Source organism: Nicotiana sylvestris, chromosome 6 (assembly GCF_000393655.2).
Source record: "Nicotiana sylvestris chromosome 6, ASM39365v2, whole genome shotgun sequence".
In the NCBI taxonomy this organism is placed as follows: Eukaryota; Viridiplantae; Streptophyta; class Magnoliopsida; order Solanales; family Solanaceae; genus Nicotiana; species Nicotiana sylvestris.
In genome coordinates, this window is record NC_091062.1 from 92,533,894 (window position 1) to 92,559,551 (window position 25,658).

Genomic DNA, 25,658 nt, shown 5'->3' on the forward strand with positions numbered 1-25,658 from the left:
ATCCTTAGTCGGTTTTCCGCAACTTAAATCCGATTTTTCTCAAACTTTATACTTCATATACAAACATTATATATAGTCATATAATGGCTTTAAACTAATTTAAATCATGATTAAAAAGTTTCATATTCATCTTAGCTTGCTTAACACTTCGGCAAACCTTTCTTGTCCTTGTAGAAGGATTTCATCCTTTTTGAGCTTACATCAATTGACTCACGACGTACTTTCAGGTACAAAAATATGGGTTATAACATGACTAGTCCAGCTATAGATTCTTCTCGAAGTTGGCAAGGTAGTTGCTAGCAATTGTAGCCCTGTTCTTCTCCCTCCTATCTTTCTATAGTTTATTTTGTAGTTACATTTCCATACTATGTTAGTCTCAGTACCTTGGGACAATGTTTAGTAGATGCTCATGAGCAGTGATACCCCAATGTCAGGCTTTTCTTTTCGCACTTTCGTTATTCAGATTTTTATTATGATGTTTTATTATTAAATAGCGTAAATTTATCTTTGAAAAATGAAATATCGCGTTGTTTTTGGTAATGAGTCGGCTTGACTAGTACCACGATAGGCGCTATCACGACATGGTAGTCTGGGTCGTGACATTCATAGTCTTCAGCCGTTAAGAAATCTTCCATTCTTGCCTTCCACCAACTGTAGTATTTTTCGTTGAACAGAGGTGGTAAAGTAGTTGACTATCCTTGATTAATTTCATGTGGGGCACTCATTTTGCTTCCAAGATCTCTCTCGGTGTTAACCACGTGTGAGAGAACCCGCTCTAATATCAATTATTAGTTTGAGTGCCTTCCTAAATTACTAAAGAACTTGGTTCTTTACCTTTCTCCTTCGGCATAAACAAAATAAACCGTAAAAACAAAAACAACAATTTTTACGAGGAAAATCACCTGGCTCAAAGGTTCAAAAACTACGACCTACCACATAGGATTTTAACTTCAACTTCACTAAAACAAATGAGCGAAATGTACCGATTACAAGACCTGTAAATCAATACCACACAGTTCTTCTACTTCAACTATTTGACTTACAAGCTACTCTAACTTGCAAACTCAAACAATTACTTCAACTCACAAATTATGTATGACACCTTGATTACAACTCGATTTATTAATACACATTCACTAACTGACTCAAGATGAACACTAAGACTAGTAATCGACTTGAGTGTTGAAAATGTAATTCCACAGTTGACGTGCAAAAACATGATGTCCTCAGTCCATCAAGGAAGTATTTAAGTTTACTGGGCTCCAAGATATTTTAGGAGTCTTATGCATAATCAACTTCTCATTTGATTGAACTCCTACAATTCTTATGATTTCACAAATTTTGTGACTCTTGTCTATCACTTATGCACGCATATCTTCTTGGACAACGGCCCTTATTATATTAACAGCCTTCTTCCAACAATTTCGGACTAAAGTAACTTGGTGAAAAAGTTACTGTCTTGTAAGAACCTTCAATAGCGACCTTGAGGACCTCGTTCTTAGAGTACTTCATCAGCTACCTTGAGGACCAGGTTCTTAGCGCACGTTCTCTGGATACACTTTGTTAATCATCAAAACCCCAATACTCAATCGATTCTACCCCTATTTTGATATTGTTCAAAAATAAATTCCTTGTTATAATTTCGTGTAGGACTATTCTACGAAAGTAAACTGTAAATATTTAGTTAGTCTGAAGTTGAATGGTGTCTTATTAATAACATCAACAACAACAACCCAGTATAATCCTACTAGTGGGGTCTGGGGAGGGTACTGTGTACGCAGACCTTACCCCTACCTTAGGGTAGAAAGGTTGTTTCCAAATATACTCTCGGCATCATTCCCTCCAAAAACTCTCACATTGCTCTTGGGGTGACTCGAACTCATAACCTCTTGGTGTCTTATTAGACCTAACTAATACAACTGATAAAACTGGCCATAGCCCGTGCTTATCTCTGGTGCATATATAAAGTTGAATCATTGTGTCTAAGATTAAAGAAAATCTCTACTTAATACTGACAAGGTAGACTTAACTTATAGACACGACAAGACTTGATTAGTGATATCATGTTCGTTTTACCGATCATTGTTTACTTTATTTTCTTAGTTACCAATATAGATACTAGTATTTGAGAAGCTAGGAACAATTGGAAGCTCGTCAAATCTCTTGGTTTATCTAACCAGTATTTTTCATTTGAAGAGTATAACAGCTACTAATATTATCAACATCTTCAATGGAACTTGCAACTTTGGCACCTTGCTTGGAGCTTTTCTTTCTGATACCTACTTTGGCCGTTACAACACCCTTGGCTTTGCCTCAGTGTTTTCTTTCTTGGTATAATCTCCTTCTCATATAACATGAAAAACAAGAAATACTCACGTTGGAAAAAATTGAGACTAAGAGTGTGTTTGGTACAGCGGTAGTCATTTTCTATGAAAACTATTTTTTGGTGTTTTGTTGGTGTATAACATATTTTTAAGAAAAGATATATACTCCTAGATTAGTAATAATTTTAGTAAATCAGGAGTGTTTTGCTACAACTTTTGAGTGTAAGTTGAAGCAAGTAATATGAGTGAAAAGTTAAGATAGTTATAAGGAAAATGACTTTCGGCGCTAAGTGAGTGAAGTCATTTCTGCTCTTTTGGTAGAAAATTCCTCGGAAATTATTTTGTGATAACCACTAAACATACACTAGAAAATGTCTTCCTCGGGGGGAAAATTGTCTATAAAATGATTTCCGTCATGCCAAACACATACCAGATTTTATCTTACAGGGAATGCTTGTTCTGACCTTAACAGCAGGAGTCTCAAAGTTACATCCACCTGAATGTGGAAAAAATGCACCATGTGTGTTGGTCCAACAGCAGGGCAAATGACATTTTTACTAGGCGGATTCGGTTTACTCGTTATCGGTGCTTCAGGCATAAGGCCATGTAATTTGGCATTTGGAGCAGATCAATTTGATCCCAAAACTTAATCAGGAAGAAGAGGAATCAGCAGTTTCTTCAACTGGTACTATTTCACATACTCATTTGCTGTGATGGTATCACTGACTGTCATTGTGTATGTTCAATCAAGTATCAGTTGGTCTCTTGGATTGGCCATCCCTACAATTATGATGTTCCTTTCTTGCACACTTTTCTTTGTGGGCACTAAAATATATGTCAGGATTGTGCCAAAAGGTAGTCCTTTGTCAAGTATGGCACAGGTTGTAGTTGCTGCATTCAAGAAAAGGCATTTGCAGCTGTGTTTCTCACTCTTCAACTACATGCCTTCTAATTCCTTGAATTCTATGCTTCCTTACACTGATCAATTTAGGTAATTACTCTTGCCAGCATCAAAGTACTTAGCATGTTTAGCAAAATATTCGTGGAAACTAGAAGTGCTTATTTGTTTCGAAAAAGAAATACTTATTTTAAGCGTTCGGCCAAGTTTCTGGAAAAAACACATACTAGTGTTTTTGCATAGTACTCCATCCGTTCACTTTTACTTGTCCTCTATACGAAAATACATTTTTCATTTTTACTGGTCCACAATACTAAATCAAGAGAAGGACAATCTTTTTTTTTTTCATGTTTTACCCTTATCATTAACTACTTATTTCCCAAATCATTTCCCAAGACTTCTGGAAATGCTATCATTATTATGCGTAAAATTATAAAATACATACTTCATTTATTTTTTCTTAATGAGAATGCAAAGTCAAAAGTGGACAACTAAAAGTAAACGGAGGGAGTAGTAGCAAAAGTTGTTTTGTACTGTTGAAAAGAAGCTGAAAAAAGTGGCTTCCTCTTCGTGTCAGAAGTAAAAACATAAGTTGTTTCTAAAATTCTTAGGACAAAGATACCATTGTAAATTCTGTATTCACTAAATTACAAAAACTACACTCATGCATTGTGGACGTAAGGAGATTCTTAAAATTTGGTCAAACAGAGTGTAAGTTGCAAGTCAACAGTCAACAGAAATTGTTGACTAACTAAAACAGCTTATGATTCAGATTCTTGAGTAAAGCAGCAGTAATAACCCAAGAAGACATGATAAACTCAGTAGATGGATCAGCAGCCAACCCCTGGAGACTTTGCAGCATTCAGCAAGTGGAAGAAGTTAAATGCTTATTGAGAGTAATCCCAATATGGATTGCTGGAACTATCTATTATGTCTCTGTTGTCCAATCACAAAACTATGTTATCTTCCAAGCCATTCAAACTGATAGCAAACTTGGCCACATCAATTTCCACATCCCACCAGCATCTTTCATTGTTATTTCCATGCTGAGTATAACCATTTGGCTACCTATCTACGATCGCCTTTTACTTCCATGGCTTCAGAAATTCACAGGTATCGATGGCTAGTGGGACGACTATAGCCTTAATCTGCCTTGCCCTATCCTGCCCTGCTTCGAATTTTTTCACTTTCAACCCGCCCCCTTATTTTTTTTCATTATTTATCTTTTTTACAGGGAAAGAAGATGGAATTACCCTTCTTCAGAAAATGGGAATTGGAATATTTCTTTCTATCATCACAATGATCGTATCAGGCGTTGTTGAAGACAAAAGAAGAACCCTGGCAATGACTCGGCAAAAAGTGGAGATGACTCAGGGTAAAGGTGCAATTTCATCCATGTCAGGACTATGGCTAATACCTCAGATGGTATTATCAGGTTAACGCATTTTGCAAATCCATGATTGTTTTATAACTTTATTCATATTTGAACCTCAATTCGAAATATATAATGTGAAATGATGGTTTTCAGTCTTAGAAACACGTTTAGATTCTAAATTCTTCTTTTTTTTCCTCCCATGCTTTCCGTTGGTCAACAACCAACCAAAGTGCTTTATACTTCTTCACTACTCGTACAGGCTTGACGGAGTTAAGATGAATTGACGGAATCATTTAGTCTTTCAACTTTTTTTCAAAATGAAACTCAAACGCAATTTAACTTTCAAATACTCGCTTTTTTTCCAACTTTAACCAAATATTGTCCAAACTGATACAGGTCTTTCCGAGGCATTTACATTAATCAGTGAGAACGAGTTCTTCTATAAACAATGCCCAGAAAACATGAGGAGCATAGCAGCATCTTTCTTCTTTGTTGGATTGGCAGGGTCGAGTTATTTGAGCAGTTTCTTGTCATCAGTTGTTCATAAAACATCGAATTGGTTGGCTGAAGATCTTAATAAGGGAAGATTAGACTACTTTTATTACCTCATTGCAGCACTAGAGATTCTGAATTTGGGATATTTTCTTGTATGTGCAAAATGGTACAAGTACAAAGGAGGGAGAAGTGACAACCAATCGAATGAGTCAAAAGAACAGTCTGAGTTTTGACAACAAATTTTAGTGTAATGTAATCTTCACTCAGCGGAAATAGAGTATAGCAAGCTGAGGCTACATCATAGTTGTAGTTGCTTTGCTCATGATTTAATTCTTTCATAGGACCCAAAATAAAACGTAAAACAAGAAAGATGAAAATTATCTATACCATATCGAAAATTATTAATCTTATTCATTGAACTGTTGCTGATAGATTTGGACTGATTGGTACACGAGCACAAGCAGTAAATCCCTCAAAATCTGATGGAGGGAATACAGTACAAGAATGCGTTGACTTATGACCACCACAAAATACGTAATGAGGAAGGAAGATAGCATTGAGGAATGAGGAACTAAGTTACCTCTTTAAAACAATATCTTTATATAACCTTCATTCTATAAAAATTAAGTTTTTCTCCAAATTAATTTTTGATGTTATATTTTACCTTTTTACATCATTTTTTTTTTCGTATAACAGTGACATCTATCTTTATAGCACTGCACTGTTAGTAAAATTACTCATCTGTAACAGACATATGAAATCACTAGGATTACCCATGATAAGTCTAAAGATTAACAGAAAATGAGAGGCGCACGATACGATTCTCTCTCATCGTAGTTTAGCAAACCTACGTCACCCATGGGAAAGAGAGCTCGGATCCCCTCTCAGAAAGCTCTAATGGTGCAGGCCAATGTTGCGAAGCACTGCACAGGTGAAATCAAAAGGGAATCAAGCTGGTACGAGTAGAAATTCGTGCAATTCTGAGAAAATAGAACAATTGGGAATTGAAGAGGTGAGTGGGAAGGTTCCGTTGGAGGCTGAGCAATTCGAAACTTCAGCAGTACAAGCTACTAAGCCAACAGTAATTGAACAAGCATCGAGCTCTAAATCGAGGCAGCAATCAAATATTGGAGGTACAGAAGATCCACAAGGTGAGGCTACTATTCCATTGCATGTAGTAATAGAGAAGTCACAGATGCGAGAAGTAGTGAGGGTAACTGATAAGAAGGGTAGGATATCCTGGGCTGGTGAAGTTGAGGCTGAGGAAGAATTGTTGAAGAAGCCTTCGATTTGGGACAATTTTGACATAACCAAAGTCTCAAATGCAGGTTTCAAATTGGACTCTGTAGCACCAGAAATGCATTGGAAAACACATGTTTGTGAGAGTGAAATTGAGGATATTAGTACTGAATTGGCTTATTGGAAGAATGCAGTAGTGTGTTATGTACTTGGGGCACATCCATCATTTGCGGTGTTAAATGGATTTATCCAGCGAATGTGGGCAAAGCATGGAATAAACAAGATATCTATATTGAAAAATGGGATAGTACTAGTTCGATTTGACACAGAGTTAAGGAAAAATGAGGTGGTGCAAGGAGGGATATACCATTCTGACAATAGACCTTTCATAGTTAAAGCTTGGGATCCTACTATGAAATTCAATAGAGAAGAGTTATACTCGGTTCCTATATAGGTGAAATTACCAGGATTAGACTTCAAGTATTGGAGTCCAAAAGGGCTTAGCAAAATTGGAAGCTTAATTGGTAAATCTTTAATGGTTGATCATCAAACAGAGAAGAAGCTAGGCTTAAACTTTGCTAAGCTTCTCATTGAAGTTGACATTGATAGTCCATTACCAAAGAAGATAATGTTTAAAAATGAAAGAGGTAATTTGGTCGAGCAGAAAGCTCAATACGACTAGAAACCTATTTTATTCAAATGTTGCAACAAGTATGGCCATAATGAGGAAGTTTGTAGAAGGAAGCAACCAAAAACTCCACAAAAGCAAACAGAGGATCAGGCAAATGAAGTAGCCAAGGGAAGGGAGAAGGGCAAAGAGAAGACAACAGACAATGCAAGACCAGCTAGCCTTACTGCTAAGGAAATATACAACAAAGAGGTTGAAGGAGCAAAGGGTGTGCCACATGAAAAAGGGGCTGCACCAATGAATCATAACAAGAGGAATCAGGTAAATGGAGCAGGGTGGATAACTCCACTAAACACAAGCAAGCAAGCATACAAGCAAGTGCAGCAGGTGCCAACACAGAATTCTTTTTAGGCTCTTAACAGAACTAAACAACCTGATCAGTTGGACAACATGGCAAGTCGCAATGAGGGAGGCTCAAAATACCTCTCTAGGTAATGGATAATATCCTATGCTGGAATATTAGGGGTCTTAGTGGCCCTAAGCAAGCATAGGGAAGTTACAATCCTCTGTAATAGTGAGAATATAGGTTTGCTTGAGCTGGTTGAAAATAAGGTCAAGGCTAATAAAAGAAGTGAGGTGGTGACAAAAATGTTTAGGGGTGGAATTGTCTAACCAATTTAGAGCACCATTATAATGCTAGAATCATGTTGGTATGGAGGCTGGATTATTTTCATGTTACACAAATGAGTAGCAATGCACAGGCTGTGACATGTCATGTAGTGCATTGCAACTTAAAAACTCCTTTTATACTTACTGTGATGTATGCCTATAACACAAGAGAAGGAAGAAAGAACTATGAGGTTACCTGGAATCACGATGTAAACTTCCCTGGCTGCTCATGGGTGACTTTAACTCGATACTGAATATGGAAGATAGCATAGGAGGGAGCCCAATGATACTCCTGAGGTATGGGATTTTCAGCAATGTGATACCACATGTGGACTGATAGAACTTCCCTCAAAGGGGAGCAGATATACCTGGAGCGATAAGCAGGGAGGTAGTAGAGTGTACTCAAAAATAGATTAGGTGTTTGTGAATGCAGATTGGTTGAATACCATGCTAGACTTTGTAGCTATGTTCAAGACAGAAGGGATCGGTGATCACTGCCCTGTAAAGATTGAGCAAATCAAGAATGGAAAGAATCCAAAGAAACCTTTCAAGTACTGTAATGTATGGTCAAGTCATCTAGAGTTCCAGACAAGAGTATCACAGGTGTGGCAAACACCTATAGAAGTGTGCATGATGTTTCAAGTAGTTAAAAAATTGAAAATGCTAAAAGAAAGTCTGAAGGAGTTGAACAAGAAGTTCTTTAAAGACATTGAGGCAGAGTCAGCAAAAGATAGAGAAGAAATGCTCTTGGCACAATTGCCATTGCAAGATAATCCCTTGGATGAGAGACTACAAGAACAGGAAAGGGAAAGCTACTTCAACTTCAGGAGATCATCATACTTGGCAGAAGTTTATTTAAAACAAAGGAGCAAGGCAAGCTGGATTAAACTAGGAGATGACAATACAAATTATTTCTATGCAGTCATCAAGCATAGGAAACTTCAACAATCAATAGTTCAATTGAAGGACAAAGAAGGTAGACTACAGATAGAACCTGAGAGAATAGTAATATATTTGTAGAATTCTACCAAGATCTATTGGGAAGGAAAGGTGAACAAAGAACTAAGGCATTTAGAAACTTTTTGAAGAATGGAAATATCTTGTCAGTGGATCAACAATTAGAATTGGTGACGAATATACTGGGACGGAGGTGAAGAAGGCAGTGTTCAGTATTGACATCAATAAGAGCCCAGGGCCAGATAGTTATAGGAGTGGTTTCTTTAGAAAAGCATGGAACATAGTAGGGGAAGATGTAACAAAGGCAGTCCTGTAGTTTCTGAGAGACGGCAGACTAATAAAGCAACTTAATTCAACCATAATTGCCCTGATTCCAAAAGTACATGATCCTCAATTGGCTAGTCAGTTCAGACCTATCTCGTGATGTAATGTGATCTATAAATGCATTTCAAAAATGTTGTGCACCAGATTGAAGAAAGTGTTTCCATACCTAGTAACTGATACACAAGCTACATTTGGGGAGGGGAGATCCTTAATTCACAATATATTAATTTGTCATGATCTACTTAGACACTATAATAGGAAAAAAAACTCCAATATGCCTCATAAAGATTGATCCGACAAATGCTTATGATATGGTCAGCTGGGATTTCATAGAAGAAGCTTTACTTGGATATGGTTTCCTGTGTTCGTTTGTTTAGATAGTTATGACATGCATTACCTCGACTAAGTTTTGTGTGAAGCTGAATGGTGAATGATATGTTTACTCTGAGGGAAGGAGAGGATTGAGGCAAGGGGGTCCAATTTCTCCTTTACTCTTTGTTTTAGTGATAGAATACTTATCCAAAACCTTGAAGAGAATGAGTGGCCTCTCTGATTTTAAATTTTATCCAATGTGTAAGAGACTCTTACTCACCTGATATGCAGATGATCTTATTATCTTCTTCAAAGGTGATAAAAAGTCTATTCAAAGAGTTATGGAAGTACTTAATTATTTCAGTTGTGTCACTGGATTGGTTGCAAATGCAGACAAGTCAAATATATTCTTGGAAGGGCTCACAAGTGAAGTACAGGAGGAGATCATTGTAATGACAGGATTTGTACCAGGAACATTCCCTATAAGGTACCTAGGGTTTCCTCTGTCTTCAAATAAGTGGAGCGAGATGGAATGCCAGCAATTATTAGATAAAATTACAGAAAAGATTACAAATGCTTATTCAAGGCATTTATCTTATGCAGGAAGGTCGCAAATTATAAATGTTGTCTTGTTTTCAATCTATAACTTTTGGGGAGTAGTCTTTATTCTCCACAAAGTGTGCTTAAACCAGTTGACAAGAGATTTAGTATCACGACCCGGAATTCCCACCCTCAGGAGTCGTGATGGCACATACTAGTGAAAGCTAGGCAAACCAACCATTTGAATTATTTACCCTTTTCCTATTTTTAATCCTTTAACAATTAAGAGCCAACATTATATAAATAATGAAAATTAAAAGCGGAAGACTGAAACGTAATATATTAATAAAGATGTCAATACCAATCCATACGTAAACTACCCAAAACTGGTGTCACAATTTCGCAGACTATCTAGGAATACTACAAATAAAGGTCCGAAAGAGTTATTACAACATTGTCTATGAAATACATAAAGAAACTGAATAAAAGGATAGAAGGAGACGCCAAGGCGTGCGGACGCCTGCAGGACTACCTCAGATCTCTGAATGGACTGAAGGCAGCAACCCAAAGCTAAGGTTCAAAAGTTGCTACACCGGGATCTGCACACAGTGTAGAGTGTAGTATCAGCACAACCGACTCCATGTGCTGGTAAGTGCCTAACCTAACCTCGGTGAAGTAGTGACGAGGCTAGGACCAGACTACCAAATAAACTTGTACAGTTAAATCATATACATCGAAAAATAAAAGAAGAAATGTACAATTAAGGATGGGAGGGGGAAACATTCTACGGGGTACAACAAGTATCAACAGAAAACCAACAATTAAATGTAGAGAAACCATAACTCAGTTATCAATAAAAATCAGGAAGTCAAAGACAAGTGCACGGCATCATCCTTCGTGCTTTAACACTCTCTCACAAATAACATGCATGGCATCACCCTTCATGCTTTAACACTCTCTCACAAATATCATGCATGGCATCACCCTTCGTGCTTTACACTCTTCCTCACCCAAGAAACAATCACAAAGCAATTTGGGCAAGGGAATCAATAACATCACAGTAAAATCAAGTAACAACAGAAAATCAGTAAATAAACGTAGAGAACACCATAACTCAATTATCAACAAGAATCATGAAAATCAAGGACAAGTGCACAGTATCGCCCTCCGTGCTTTTACTCTCGTCCTCACCATAAAATCAGTATAAATGGCACGACATAACCATTTGTGCTTTTACCTTACATAATTATGACATGGAATGATCCTTCATGCATTACCACTCATATAAAGGCACGGAATGGTACATCGTGCGGCATGGCATCACCCTTCGTGCTTTAAAACTCTCTCATAAATATCATACACGGCATCACCCTTCGTGCTTTAACACTGTCTCACCAAAATAATCCACGGCATCATCATTCATGCTTTAACACTATTCCTCACCCAAACAATAATCACAAAGCAATAAGGGCAAGGAAATCAACAAATTTACAATTAAATCCCGGCTAAGGAACAATAGTACAACAGTCATATCCTGGCAAGGGAAACAATATCAACAATAACATCCCAGTAAGGGAGACAACATTAAACAACAACATCCCGGCAAGGGAGACAATATCGTAATCCTCTTTTCTTTTTCACCTTTACTTTACAACTCAATTCACAACTTGAACCAATGCTCTATAAGGTTCAATTGCCAATTATACTTCTACAATTCACTTTACAACTTGAGCCAACGCTCTTCAATGTTCAATTATAAATATTACTTCCACAAACATTGCTCAACAATAGAAATCATCACATAAAGCATGAACAATACAAACAGAGTCACCCTAATCATAATATAAGACTCACGGGCATGCATGACACCAACGTATAGATACTCGTCACCATGCCTATATGTCGTACTCAACAACTAGCACATAGCAAATAGAACACAACTCATAATCCCTCAAGCTAAGGTTAGACCAAACACTTACCTCGATGCCACGAACACAATTCAAGACTCAACTATCGCTTTATCTCTTGATTCCACCACCAATTCGCTTGTATCTAGCCACAAGTTACTTAACTAGATCAATAAATGCTAAATGAATCAATTCTAATGCATGAAAATAGGCTTTCTAAAGTTTTTCCCAAAAAGTAAAAAATTGCCCCCAGGCCCACATGGTCAAAACCCGAGGTTCGAACCAAAAACCGATTACCCATTCCCCTACGAACCTCAATATACAATTTGTTTTGAAATCGGACTTCAAATCGAGATCCAAATCCCCAAAATTTGAAAACCTAGGTTCTACCCAAAACAACCAATTTTCCCCATGAAAACCTTTTATTTTGAGTTGAAATCATGAGAAAAGATGTTAAAGATTAATAAAAACAAGTTAGAAATGACTTACAATCAATTTGGAAGAGTGATTGTCTTTGAAAAATCGCCCAAGAGTGTTTAGGTTTTGAAAGGGTTTGAAAAATGTTTGAAATGCGTCTAAGTTATGATTTTGCAGGTTGCAGATGTCGCAACTGCGATCAGGGTTCGCAATTGCGAACCCTTCAGAAGACTGCTATCATCGCAGTTGCGATTAATGTTCGCAATTGCGAACTCGCTTTTGCGATGGGATTGTCGCATTGGCGACACTGAAAGATTCCAGGCCACTTCGCAAATGTGATGGGACCTTCGCATTTGCGACATCGCTTTTGTGATGACTACGTCGCATTTGCGACCCCAAGGTAGACCATGACTTTTTCATATTTACGATAAACGTTCGCATTTGCGGGCTCGCATTTGCAAGCCAGGCTTCGCATTTGCAAAGCCTGCAGACCTGCAACATACCAACTAAAACCTGCAACTTCCTAAGTCTAAATTTCACTCTGTGGCCTATCCAAAACTCACCCGAGTCCTCGGGGCTCCAAACCAAACATGCACACTAACCTAAAAGCATTATACGGACTTGCTCGTGCAATAAAATCACCAAATAACATCAACAACTATGAATTTAGTATTAAAATCAAAGAAAATTTCAAGAACTTTTAAAGTTTCAAATTTTACAACTAAGGTTCAGAATCACGTCATATGACCTCCGTTTCTTACCAAACTTTACAGGCTCAACTTAGATCACATATAAGACCTATATCGGGCTCCAGAATCAAAATACAGGCTTGATACCATCAAATTCTAAGCACATTTCATTTTCAAACACTTATATATATATATATATATTCCAGAAAATAATTTTTTTTAAAAATCATTTCTCGGGCTTGGGACCTCGGAATTCAATCCCGGGCATACGCCCAAGTCCCATATTTTTCTGCGGACCCTACGAGACCGTCAAATTATGGGTCCGGGTCTGTTTACCCAAAATATTGACCGAAGTCAACTTAAATTTATTTTAAAAGCAAAATTTATCATTTTTCATAGATTTTTACATAATGGCTTTTCGGCTACGCGCCCGGACTGTGCACGCAAATCGAAGTGAGATAGAAAGATATTTTTAAGGCCTTAGAATATAGAATTTATTTCTAAAATAAGTGATGACCTTTTGGGTCATCATATTTAGGGACTACCTGTGAGGCACATCAGAGGAACACAAGAATATAACATTGGTGGCTTAGAGAATGTGTGTAAACCAAAAACGTATGAAGGATTGAACATAAAGGGATGTAGCAAATGGAACACAGCCTCAGTGGGAAGACTACTCTGGCAGCTAAATCAGAAAAGGGATTCAATTTGGGTGAGGTGGGTGCATGGCATATACATAAAGCAAAATGATTCCATTTGGAACCATAGCCCTCTAGTGGATAGTAGCTGGTATTGGAGGAAGCTTAATACACTTAAGAAAATCATGACTCAGTGGTACCAGAGTGATAAATATACTCTCACACCTAGTGGACAATACTCGGTAAATCAGAGCTATAATGCACTACTAACTGGATTGGTCAAATACAAAGTTGTTGATTTAGTATGGACCAAAGTAATGCAGCCAAAGCACAAGTTCATGTTTGGTTGGTTAATCAAACGAAATTGCTCACAAAGGAGAGACTGCAGCACATGCATATAATAGTGACAGACAATACACACAGCTTATGTGGGAATGAAATAGTGGAACAATACAACATCTGTTTGTGGACTATGAGTAGATAAGAGAGATGAGAAGCGAGCTAAGTTAATGGACAGGTATTCAATTGCTGGCCAGAGGAGTTACACAAAACCTACATTGTTTGAAAAGCAGAAAATGGAAATAGGTGAAGAAAGAAGTAGTGGCATCCATATGGAGAGCAGCGATATACCACACATGGCAGGCACGGAATCGAAAGATATTCATAAAAACAACTGTGAATACAGACCTTGCAATTGCACAGCTAAAAAAGGAGCTCAAATACATATTAGAGGATATAAAAATAGGTAGGAAAGCACAGAAATGTAGACAATTACTGAATAAGTTACGTACTTAGAGGAAAGACTAGAGGTTAGTTTGTGTAGTTGGCAACATTTGTTTTTCTAGTTTTTTGTATTTGGAGGCGTAACACTAGAGATGAGTGTACTAGAGCTATTAGAGCTCAAGAGACGTACTAATTTGGATTGTTAATGGTAATATTTCACATTTATTACCCAAAAAAAAGTCTAAAGATTTTAACTAAATATTTTAAAACTTTAATGCATCACTTATAACAAATAATATTATGTTAGTATACCATTTATAATTGAAAGTATTATGTTCGTGCATACTTTCGTAATTAAAATTTTCATTGAACTCCATTAAAAGATGTGCTAGCAAATTTTTATTCTATTGCACAAAAAAATTCATTTTGCATAATGTTTAATATTTAAAGATTTGCACATATCATTTTTATTGGACAGAGTTTTTATATTGCATAATAATAGAGGCGGATCCAGAATTTAAAGTAAAGAAGTTCCTACAACGATCTCAAGTTAATATACAATAGGTTATGGGTTCACAATATAATATTTATAGATATTTAATCAATTTTTTGTATACATACAAGGTATAAACAAAAGTCACTAGGTTCCTGTTAACCCGGTCTTCATGCTCAGGAATCGGCCCTGTTGCATTATACTTAATATTTGAAGATCCGCACATATCGTTTCATTGGAATAACTCCTGTAACGACCCGTCCGATCATTTTGAGTATTTGCATTTTGTTCAACTATTTTAAGTCTTGAGTAGCTTCATATGATGTATTATGACGTGTGTGAATTGTCGACTTTGGTTTTCGGGTGTTTCAGAATTAGTTTGGAAGAATGAATTTAATAGTTGAAGTTTAAGTTGGACGAGTTGACCAAGTTTGACTTTTTAGTATTCGACCTCGGATCAGAGTTTTAATGATTCATTTATGTCCAGATGGTGATTTTGAACTCGGACGTGTGCCTAGAATTGCATTTGGATAATTCTAAAAGGTTTCGGCACTAATTGGCGAAAGTTGGAAATTTGAAGATTTAGAAATATTCATAGGTTTGGCCGAGGTTTGACTTTATTGATATCGGAGTTGGATTTGGATTGCGGAAGTTATAATAGGTTCCTTATGTTAATTATGACTTGTGTGCCAAATTTGAGATCAATCCGAGGTGTTTAGGCTTGTTCGCTGTTAGTTTTGAATTTTGAAAGTTCATTAACTTCATTAAGTCGATTTGAGGTGCGATTTGTGATTTTGATATGTAACGGCCCGACCGGTCATTTCATAAGTTACCGCTCCGTTTCCCCCATTTCTGCTTCTTATTGCCTTGTTCAGCTGTATTTTGTATTATCGGGTTGGTTGGTTCGGTTTTGGTAAGGTTTGAGACACTTAGTCTTTTTTGAGGAAGCTTAAGTTGGAAAAGTCAACTGGATGTTGACTTATGTGTTAAAGGGCTCGGATGTGAGTTCCGATGGTTCGGATAGCTTCGGGAGGTGATTTGGGACTTAGGAGCGTGATCAGAATGAGTTTTGGAGGTCCGGAGTAGATTTATGCTTGAATTGGCGAAATTGGAATTTTGTCGTTTTTCGGTTGATAGGTGAGATTTTGATATAGGGGTCAGAATGGAATTCCGGGAGTTGAAGTAGGTTCGTTGTGTCATTTCGGATGTGTGTGCAAAATTTCAGGTCATTCAAACGTGGTTTGGTAGACCTTTTTATCAAAAGCGTAATTTGGAAGATTTTGGAACCTTAGGCTTGAATCTGATGTGTTTTCGTTAATTCGATGTTGTTTGAGGTGTTTTGAAGATTGGTATAAGTTTGGATGGTGGTATGTGACTTGTTTGTGCTTCTGGTTGAGGTCCTGGGACCTCTGGGTGATTTCGGATGGTTGACGGAGAGTTTAAAGTTTTAGTGAAGCTACAGAATTTTTCTACTTCTGTTTTTTCCGCACCTGCGGATTAGGACCGCAGATGCGAAGAGAGGATCGCAGATGCGGTCAAGGATGCGAAGGAGAGGAGCAGCATATACGGAGTGCTGAGCGCACCTGCGATGGCGCAGGTGCAGTTATTTGATCGCAGATGCGACTTTGGGTGTTTAAGTGGAAACCGCAGGTGCGGTGGTCAAGACCGCAGAAGCAGGACCGCATAAGCGGTAAAAGGGCCGCAGGTGCAAAAAGCCTGGGCCAAAAGGTATAAAATAATTCCTTCACGATTTTTGAGTTGTTCTTCACCATTTCAAGTCGGTTTTAGAGCTTTTTGGGAGATTTTGAAGAGGGATTCAACGAATAACGTTTGGAGGTAAGATTGTTGAACCTAAAACTCATTTCTATGGTATTATTTCACGGATTAGAGCTCTAATTATGGAAATTAAGGGTTAAAAACTGGGAAACTAGGGCTTGGTATTGGAGACCTTGACTTGAGGATTTGAGGGGCCATTTTTGGTCGGATTTTGGGACTTTTTATATGTATGAACTCGTGGGGAGATAAGGAATCTATTGATGTAAATTTTATCGAATTCCGAGACATGGGCCCGGGGTTTTGGTTAATTTTGGGATTTATGTTGTAAATTGATTAATTTCGCATGGGCTTCGTTTGCTTAGCATATTTTGACGTTGTGATTCTGATTTTGGATAGATTCGACGCGAGTGGAGGCCGATTCGAGGGGCAAAGGCATCGCGGGCTAGAGTTTGGACCGGATTGAGGTGAGTAATGATTTTAAATGTTGTCCTGAGGGTATGAAACCATGGGTTTCATATTGTTGCGCTATATTGAGGTGACACACACGCTAGATGGTGAGGGTGGGGTCGTGCATTGTTGGGGATTGTGACTTAGTCCATCCCGGATGACTATTTTACCGCGTATTTGATTGAAAACTATTTGCTATCATCATGTTTTGGGCTGAATGCCATATTTGGGCCTCGTGCCAACTATTTGGACCCTTAGAGAATTTTTACTGCTATTTCCTCACTGTTTTGATTTTTATATCTGTACTCAGTCATGCTATATTATACTGTTTTCATAACTCAACCATGTTTACTCTGTTCTGACACTTTAAATGATATTTTGGGCTGAGCATTGTATTTTACTGTGCCCGAGTGGCTTTTAGAGATTTCTGACTGAGTAGGACCGAGGGCCTGTGTTGTGAGGATTATTATGGGATCGGGCTGCACGCCGCAGCAGTGATGTACTGATTATGATTATGAGGCCGAGGGCCTGAGTTGTACGCCACGAGGTGGCTTGATATGAAGCCGAGAGCCTATTGATTATGCCGCGAGATGGCTTGATATTGCGCTTGGGCCGTAAGGGGCCCCTCCCGGAGTCTGCACACCCCTAGTTAGCGCGGGTACCTATTGTGATATGAGATATAGCCCGAGGGGCTGGTGTTGTTCTATGATATTGCCCGAGGGGCGGATTTTTATGTGTTATCTGTTCTAGCTACTTTTCATTAAATTGTTTAACTGTTAAAAAGATGTTTTAAAGAAGCTTATTCTAAACTAAGGTGTCTTTATATGTTTCACTATTTCATTGGTTTTACTGGTTATATACTGCTTCTTTATAGCATGTTGATGTGCTTTTAGGTGATTTCTTATCGCTCAGCCTTCATTTATTGTTATTACTCACTGAGTTGGAGTACTCACTTTACTCTCTGCACCCTTTGTGCAGATTCAGGCGCTTCAGGTCCTGCTAGCGAGGGTTGATAGCTTCCAGCATATTTTCAGAGTCCACTAAGTAGCTGTTCGGCGTTCGCAGCCCAGTGTTTCTCCCTCTTATCATTATTTCTTTCTCTTGTACTGGATTTTTTAATAGACGGTGTAGACCCCTTTTCCATATTCCTAGACTTGTGTTAGATGTTCATGATTGGTGACACCCTGATGTCGGGCAGTGTTGGTTTCCGCAAATTATACTATTTCACTGTTTCTTTTTGGGATTTAATTATGTTAGCGACTTAATTGTGCTCTTTTAGTTGTTTAAAATGAATTGTGTGTTGTGTGGGCTGACCTTGTCTTCATGAGAAGCGCTATCACAACCGGGTTTGGGTTTAGGGTAGTGACATGATGTTGTTAAGTGAGATTTGAAACATCGAGTAGGTCTGGGTTATGATTTGGAGCTAGCCTGAAAAATTTGGGATCGTTCGAAGTTGGTTTGATAGTATTTGGATGCTTGATTGCAATTCTAGAAGTTCTTGAGTTCTCCCTTCAAATTTCATGCGTGTTGATGTCTGATTCATGGTTTCGGGTGTTGTTTTGGTGATTTGATCGTGCGAGTAAGTTCGCATGATGTTTCTAGACTTGTATGGATTTTTGGTGTGAAGCCCCGAGGGTTCGGGTGAGTTTCGACGTGGTTTCGGATGATTTTTAGGCCATTTTTAGTTGCTGGATTTTGGCTACAGGGGTGTGCGTCGTGTTCACAAAAATTTGGTTGCAATTTGGGGCCTTGGGAATCATGAACGCGTAAGCCTTTTCGCGATAGCGTAGGAGAAATTTATGCTGCACAGGGCTGAATTTGGATGTTTATATATTACAATCTATAAGAAATTTAGAGATGACCCAAAGACAAAAGTTGTAGTCCTTGATGTCTAGGTTTCATAAATCAAACCATTTGTCATTTGGAGTTTTGTATAAAAAGTTATGACTATTATACTAGAGGTTGTCTGAGAAGAGTTTGGAAATTATTGTTGAAGAATTTGTTCATCGTGATCACAAAGGGATGTCCGCGATCGCGGAGAAGGAAGCCTAGGAAGTGGATCTAATCTCCAATTTTGGACCTTTGAGCCATTTATCCATATTTTGAGTTGGGAACCTCAGGATTACGTGCTTTTTGAGGCGATTTTCACCATATGGATTGGGGTAAGCATTCTTAACTCTATTTTGATTATATTTCATGAATTAATCTTCGTTTTTGGCATATGATTATTGAGTTTTACAGAGAAATCGGAGGAATTGACTATAATTTCATAAAATGAATTTTTAAGTTTTGAACAATGCTTCGGACTCAGAATTTAGTAAATTTGGTATGGTTGGACTCATGGTTGAATGGGCGTTCGTATTTTGTAACTTTTGTCAGATTCTGAGACGTGGACCTCGTGTTGATTTTTGGTTAACTTTGGGTTTTTGATTAAAGATTCGATCTTTATCATTTGGAATTATTTCTGAAGGCATTATTTGATGTTCTTGAGTTTCTTTTGGCTTGTTTCGAGTCGTTCAAAGATCGATACGCGCGGGATGGAATTTTGGAGTATTGTTTAGCTTGCTCAGTATTGGATTCGGCTTGTTCGAGGTAAGTATCACTTCTAAACATGGTGTTGAGGGTATGAAACCCCAAATTACGTATTATGTGATTGATGTTGAGGTGATGTACATGATAGGTGACGGACTTGTAAGCGTGCACCATAGAAGTTGTGATTTAGTCGATTCCATGGGACTGTGTAGCTATCTTATCTGAACATTTTTATTGTACTCTATGTGTTAGAGCACTTGAGCTATGATTTATGCTAGAAATCATGTTTAGGCTATATGCTAGTACTAATGGGACCCACAGTGGTCGTTCTTTGTTGTTGAATTATTTGCTTAATTGCAGTTATGTTCTTAATCGCATTCATCATTACATATCATGTCTCAATCTCTGTTATCGTATAGCGTGTCACGACCCTAAAACCAACCGGGTCGTGATGGCGCCTATAATGAAACTAGGCTAGCCGACACGAATCCAAAATCAAACCAGTATTTCATAAAAGTCATTTATAAGCTATTAAATTAACAGAATCTCATAACATAAGTTAAATAAACAGTGCGGAAGAAAATAACACAAGCCCGATATCGGTGCGTCATAAGTAATGAGCATCTACTAAGGTCTGAATACAACAAAGAGTCTGAAAATATACTATAATAGTCTAAGAAAGATAAGAGGGAGAAGAGCAGGGCTGCGAACGTCGGACAGCTACCTTGCTAACTCCGATGAACCTGCCATTGAGTAATCAACACCTGCTACCGGGTTCAAAAATACCTGAATCTACACACAAGTTGTAGGGAGTAATGTGAGTATGCCAGCTCAGCAAGTAATAAGAGTAAATAAAGACTAAGCAGTAAGAAAATACATAATCCACGTCATAACACCACAGTGAGTATAGTATGTTTCCAAATCGGTATATATGTCAAATCATTTCGTTAAAATCCAATTTTAGGTAGAAATCATTTGAAGATGTGAAAAGAATCCATTTAAAATATCTTTCAGCACTTTTCAAACAAGTGATGAAACAGTGAGTAAGAATGATGAAAACATAGTCGGCCCCTCGGGCAAAATATCAACAGAACCAGTCCCTCGGGCTACCTCACAATCACTCGTAATCAGCCCCTCGGGCAACAACATAAATCAAAACAGTCCCTCGGGCCACATCACATTACTCACACTAGGTACCCGCGCTCACTGGGAGTGTTCAGATTCCGGAGGTTCTCCTACAGCCCAAGCGCTATAACAAGCCATCTCGTGGCATAATCAATCAGGCCCTCGGCCTCACATAGCAAGCCACCTCGTGGCATAATAAATTAGGACCTCAGCCTCTCATATATCACAAATCAGTACAATATGTTGCGGCACGCAGCCCGATCCCATGATATCCTCACAACACAGGCCCTCGGCCTCACTCAGTTAGAAACCTCTCAAGCCACTCGGGCTACAGTAAAACAGGATGCTCAGTCGAAATATAATTTATGCATCAAATTAGGGTGAATAAGACTGAGTTATGAAATCAGTAAAAATAGCACGACTGAGTATAGTTATTAAACTAAAACAATGAGGAATTTCAGTAAAGAAAACCCCTAAGGGTCCAAACAGTTGGCACGAGGCCCAAATGTAGAATCCAGCCCAAAACATAGTAATGATTTCAAAAACACAATAGTATCAAATAGTTTTCAATCAAATACGTGACATAATAGTTGTACAAGACGGATCAAGTCACAATCCCCAACGGTGGACGTCCACATGCTCGTCATCTAGCGTGTGTGTCACCTCAAAGTAGTTAAACGATGTGAAATCTAGGGTTTCATACCCTGAGAACAATATTTACAATCATTACTTACCTCAATCCGGACAAAAATCTACATCGTGATGCCCTTGTCACTCTACTCGGCCTCAAATCATCCCGAATCTATCCAAAATTAGAATCATATCATCAATACATGCTAAAGGAATAAGGCCCACGCAAAAATTATCAAATTAAATCAAAATTCCCAAAATTGGCCAAACCCGACCCCTGGGCCCATATCTCGAAATCCTATAAAAATCACAAAACTAAAATTCTTATCCTCTCACGAGTCTATACATACCAAATTTATCAAAATCCGACTCCATGTGACCCCTCAAGTACTCAATCAAACTCTCCAAAAATCCCAAGCCGTAACCCCTCATTTTCACCTCTATTCTTAATAAATTACATGATTAAACAACGGGAAATCATATACATGAGCATTAGGGCTCAAGCCACTTACCTTACTGATAAACCCTTGCATTCCTCCTCAAAATCGCTCTCAAAAGCTCCAAAGCCGACTTAAAATAGTGGAAAATGAACAAAAATTCGCGAAGTCCACAATTTATACTTTCTTCCCAGAGGTACCGCATCTGCGGTCAAAATGCCGCTTTAGCAACGCCGCACCTTCGGAAAATCCATTGAAGGTGCGGTTCCCACTTATGCCCTCATAAACCGCTTCTGCGATCACAACACTGCACCTACGGCCCCGCTAGTGCGATAAAATCACTGCACCTGCGATCAAGCTTCAACTAGTCCAAAACCGCATATGCAGCCTTCCTCACGCATCTGCGACCTCGCACCTACGGTCCTAAATCTGCAGGTGCGGAAATGACAGAAGCATTAAAATCTGTAGCAACACCCAAATCTAAGCTTCCCGTCAACCGATCAAATCCATCCCAAGGCCCTCGGGGCCTCAACCAAACATGTCAATGTGTCACCTATCACCATTCAAAACTTATTCCAAACTTCGGAACACTCAAAACAACATCAAATCACACTCGGATTCAAGCCTAAGGATTTCCAAATTTCCGAATTCCGCAAACGATGCCAAAATCTAAACTCATCCGAATAACCTGAAGTTTTGCACACACGTCATAAATAACACAAAGGACCTACTCAAATTTCCGAAATTTCATTCCGACCCCTGATATCAAGATTTCCACTGCTGACCGGAAAATGCCAAATTTCCAATTTCGCCAATTCAAGCCTCAATCTACCACGGACCTCTAAATTGCATTCCAAACACGCTCCTATGTCCAAAATCACCCAATGGAGCTAACCAAATCATAAAAATCCAAATCCGACACCGAATACTAAAAAGTCAAGACTAGGTCAAACCTTTCAAATTCAAAGCTTCAAGCTAAGAATCATTCTTCCATATCTATTCCGATTAACCTGAAAACAAAAACCGACGATTTACATAAGGCATAATACATCTTACGGGGCTAGTCATGCCCAAGAACTGGCGAGCGAAGTGCAAATACTCAAAACGACCGGTCGGGTCGTTACATCCTCCCCCACTTAAACATGCGTTCGTCCTCGAACGTGCCTAGAGATGTTCCACAAGCCAACAAATCGCTAAATAACCTTACCATGCACATACCCGGGGGTGGTCCCATGTCACCCTATCCCATATAGGTTTGATAACGCAACATGACTAAAACTTCGCAATCCAACCAAGCCCATGAACCTTAGAACCAAATTTCCACTTACAAAATTATCCATAAGATCAGAACCTCGCATCTATACACTGAATAAGTTTGAACACATTGTATCAAGCCATAACCGCAATTCAAAATGAAATCACATGATATACCACACAATTCAAACTCTCATAACGATAATTTCTAATCACAGCAGCTGCTCACAGCAACACAATACCAGTAATAAACCCCTTATTAAACAAAACCTCATTCCAACACTTTTGTATACTGCCAATGATGAAAGATACACGCAAAAAGTCATAATCATTCCTCAGATCAACCATTCATGAAAGTCCCTCTCCTTTTGCAAGGACCATATTAAATTTCTAAGCCGAATCCCAATATTATCCTTCCAACATGCTGAAATCGAATTCGATAGTATTCACTCTAGTGACATGACACATCGATACAATCTAGATCCACAACCCATGCGACCCGCACACCAATAAGCAACAGTCCAAAGGTACTCAAATCATGGAAAAATGACTCAAATGAGGGAGTCGTACCGCAAGCTCACCAGTACCACCACCATACAATACTAAGAACCCATCACACATCGTAGAACTAGAACACAAGAATCTAACCCGAAGGATCATACCTCCACATAACTTCACTGCAATGCACGACCCTATCCAAACACTGGTTCACATGAAACACCTCAAGTCACTATGCTCAAAATCAACAACCACACGCAATTTGATGTCTAGTACCAAAAGCAATCATCATAACCATGGTGAAGCAAATGATATAACACCACACAAACCCGAAAGGACATAACTGATACGGCATCCACCAAGCAATACCCAATACTCTTCCCACTCGAATTCCACTATGAGACCCCAATAGAACTGCACCATATGTGCCTATAACTAACAAATCATAACGCCTCGCAATACGGAAAGGTAACTCATAGATCACCCTATAACACTAATAAGCTCAATAGCAATCGAAAAATACATCCCTCAACAATAGCAACTCGGAGTCAACAAAGCCGACTCGATGCAGAACACACATCCATATTGGCCTACTAATGAACCCTTAGCAAAGAGTTCCTGAAGTTGCTTCTTCAACTCCCCTAACTCTGTCGGTGCCATACGATACGGTGCCCAGCACCAAATCACTACCAAAATAAACAACCCTATCCGGCGGCATACCCGGTAGAAGGAAACACATCCGGAAAATCCCTCACCACCAGAACTTAATCAATGGTAGGAGTCTCTGCACTAACATCCCTCACGAAGGCTATATAAGAAGAACAACCCTTCCCAACCAGCCGTTGGGTCTTCAAAATGAAATCACCCTACTAGGAACATAATTCGTTGAACCTCGCCACTCAATCCGTGGCATCCACGGCATAGCCAACATCATCGTCTTGGCGCAACAGTCCAGAATAACACGACACGAAGACAACCAGTCCATACCCAATATCAAATCAAAATCTAACATACTAAGCAACAAAGGATCCACTCGGGTCTCCAAACTTCCGATAGTCACCACACAAGGCCGATACACGTGACCCACAACCACAACATAACCTGCTTATGAGAACTCCCAGTCTCCAAATCCACATAGCACATGAACCACCATATCCGATCCCAATTCCACCGTCTGAATATATAACACACCTCTAATACCTAATCATTCTATAAGGGATACTCCTAAAATTCTTCTATGCCACCAAGCAAACTCGAACATCAGCAAGCTATCAAACAAGAGAGTGTCGCAATACCAATGATGTATTATTAACTCAATCACATTTCCCTTTCTTAAATGTATGCCCTCTTCAAGCCACACCAATTAGCAATATCATTTGCCTAATCATTTGAAACTGCCTGTGCTGCCTAAGAATTTATGACCTTCCTTTCAGAATTGAACTGTGACCTTACACATGCAACCTCAACCCTACACAATATACCGCATATACCATGCCATCCTATGTCAAATATGAGGACTTCGTAATCTGTTCCGATCCACAAGTAACTACGTACTCAACTAACCAAGAACTTTCCATTTGATCCCATCTAGAAGAAAATCATTATATATCACATGCTCCTCATGCCAGCAGAAAATATACATCTCTAACCGTGGTAGAAAACCATCAAGAACTCTTTGAATCCCATTTGCACAAAACCAAACCGTTAGGACTGAATCCATTTAGCTTATCCAAGCTACACAGGTCACCAAAAACCCAAGAGCATTGCCACGAGACATCTGTAGAAACTCATTACTCATAAGCACCCAAAGAACTAATCATATCTCTTACCATGCCGATCTGACCTACTACCAAGTTGTTCTATTTATCACAAGTTTCTTATGATTTATCTTTGAATTGATACTTCTCCTTTTCATGTGTTTACCGTGAAAATGGTAATAACAATTAAATTTGATTATGAGATTCTAAAAATACGTGATCTATTTTTATGCTAGTTTGTTAAGCAGTTGATGTTATGTATGTGAGATTTAGAAACGAAATAAGAGTTAAGGATAGGGCGATAATCAAACCGTTGGGCCAATTATCGGGGCCCCGAGCTTGCTGATTTGGCGCCTCGAGGTCGATTCCGAAGCTCGGCAGGGAGCTATCGAGGGGGGGTCGGAATACGGCTAACAGTTATAATAGAATTAACGAAGGGTCTTTATGACCAATGATAAGCAATAAATGATGTACAAATATGAAGATAATAAATAAAAGCAATAATATCAAGAGAGTATGTTAGAGAGTAAATAGAATGTTCTTGCATATATCGTGTGGAGCAACTGACGCAACA

The 25,658-nt window shown here is 38.6% G+C and overlaps 1 pseudogene; it reads left to right on the top strand.

Moving 5' to 3' along the window:
• The first annotated feature begins 249 nt into the window (after positions 1-249).
• Positions 250-5,325, top strand: LOC104240199 (protein NRT1/ PTR FAMILY 2.11-like; annotated as a pseudogene).
• Positions 5,326-25,658: the final 20,333 nt, after the last annotated feature.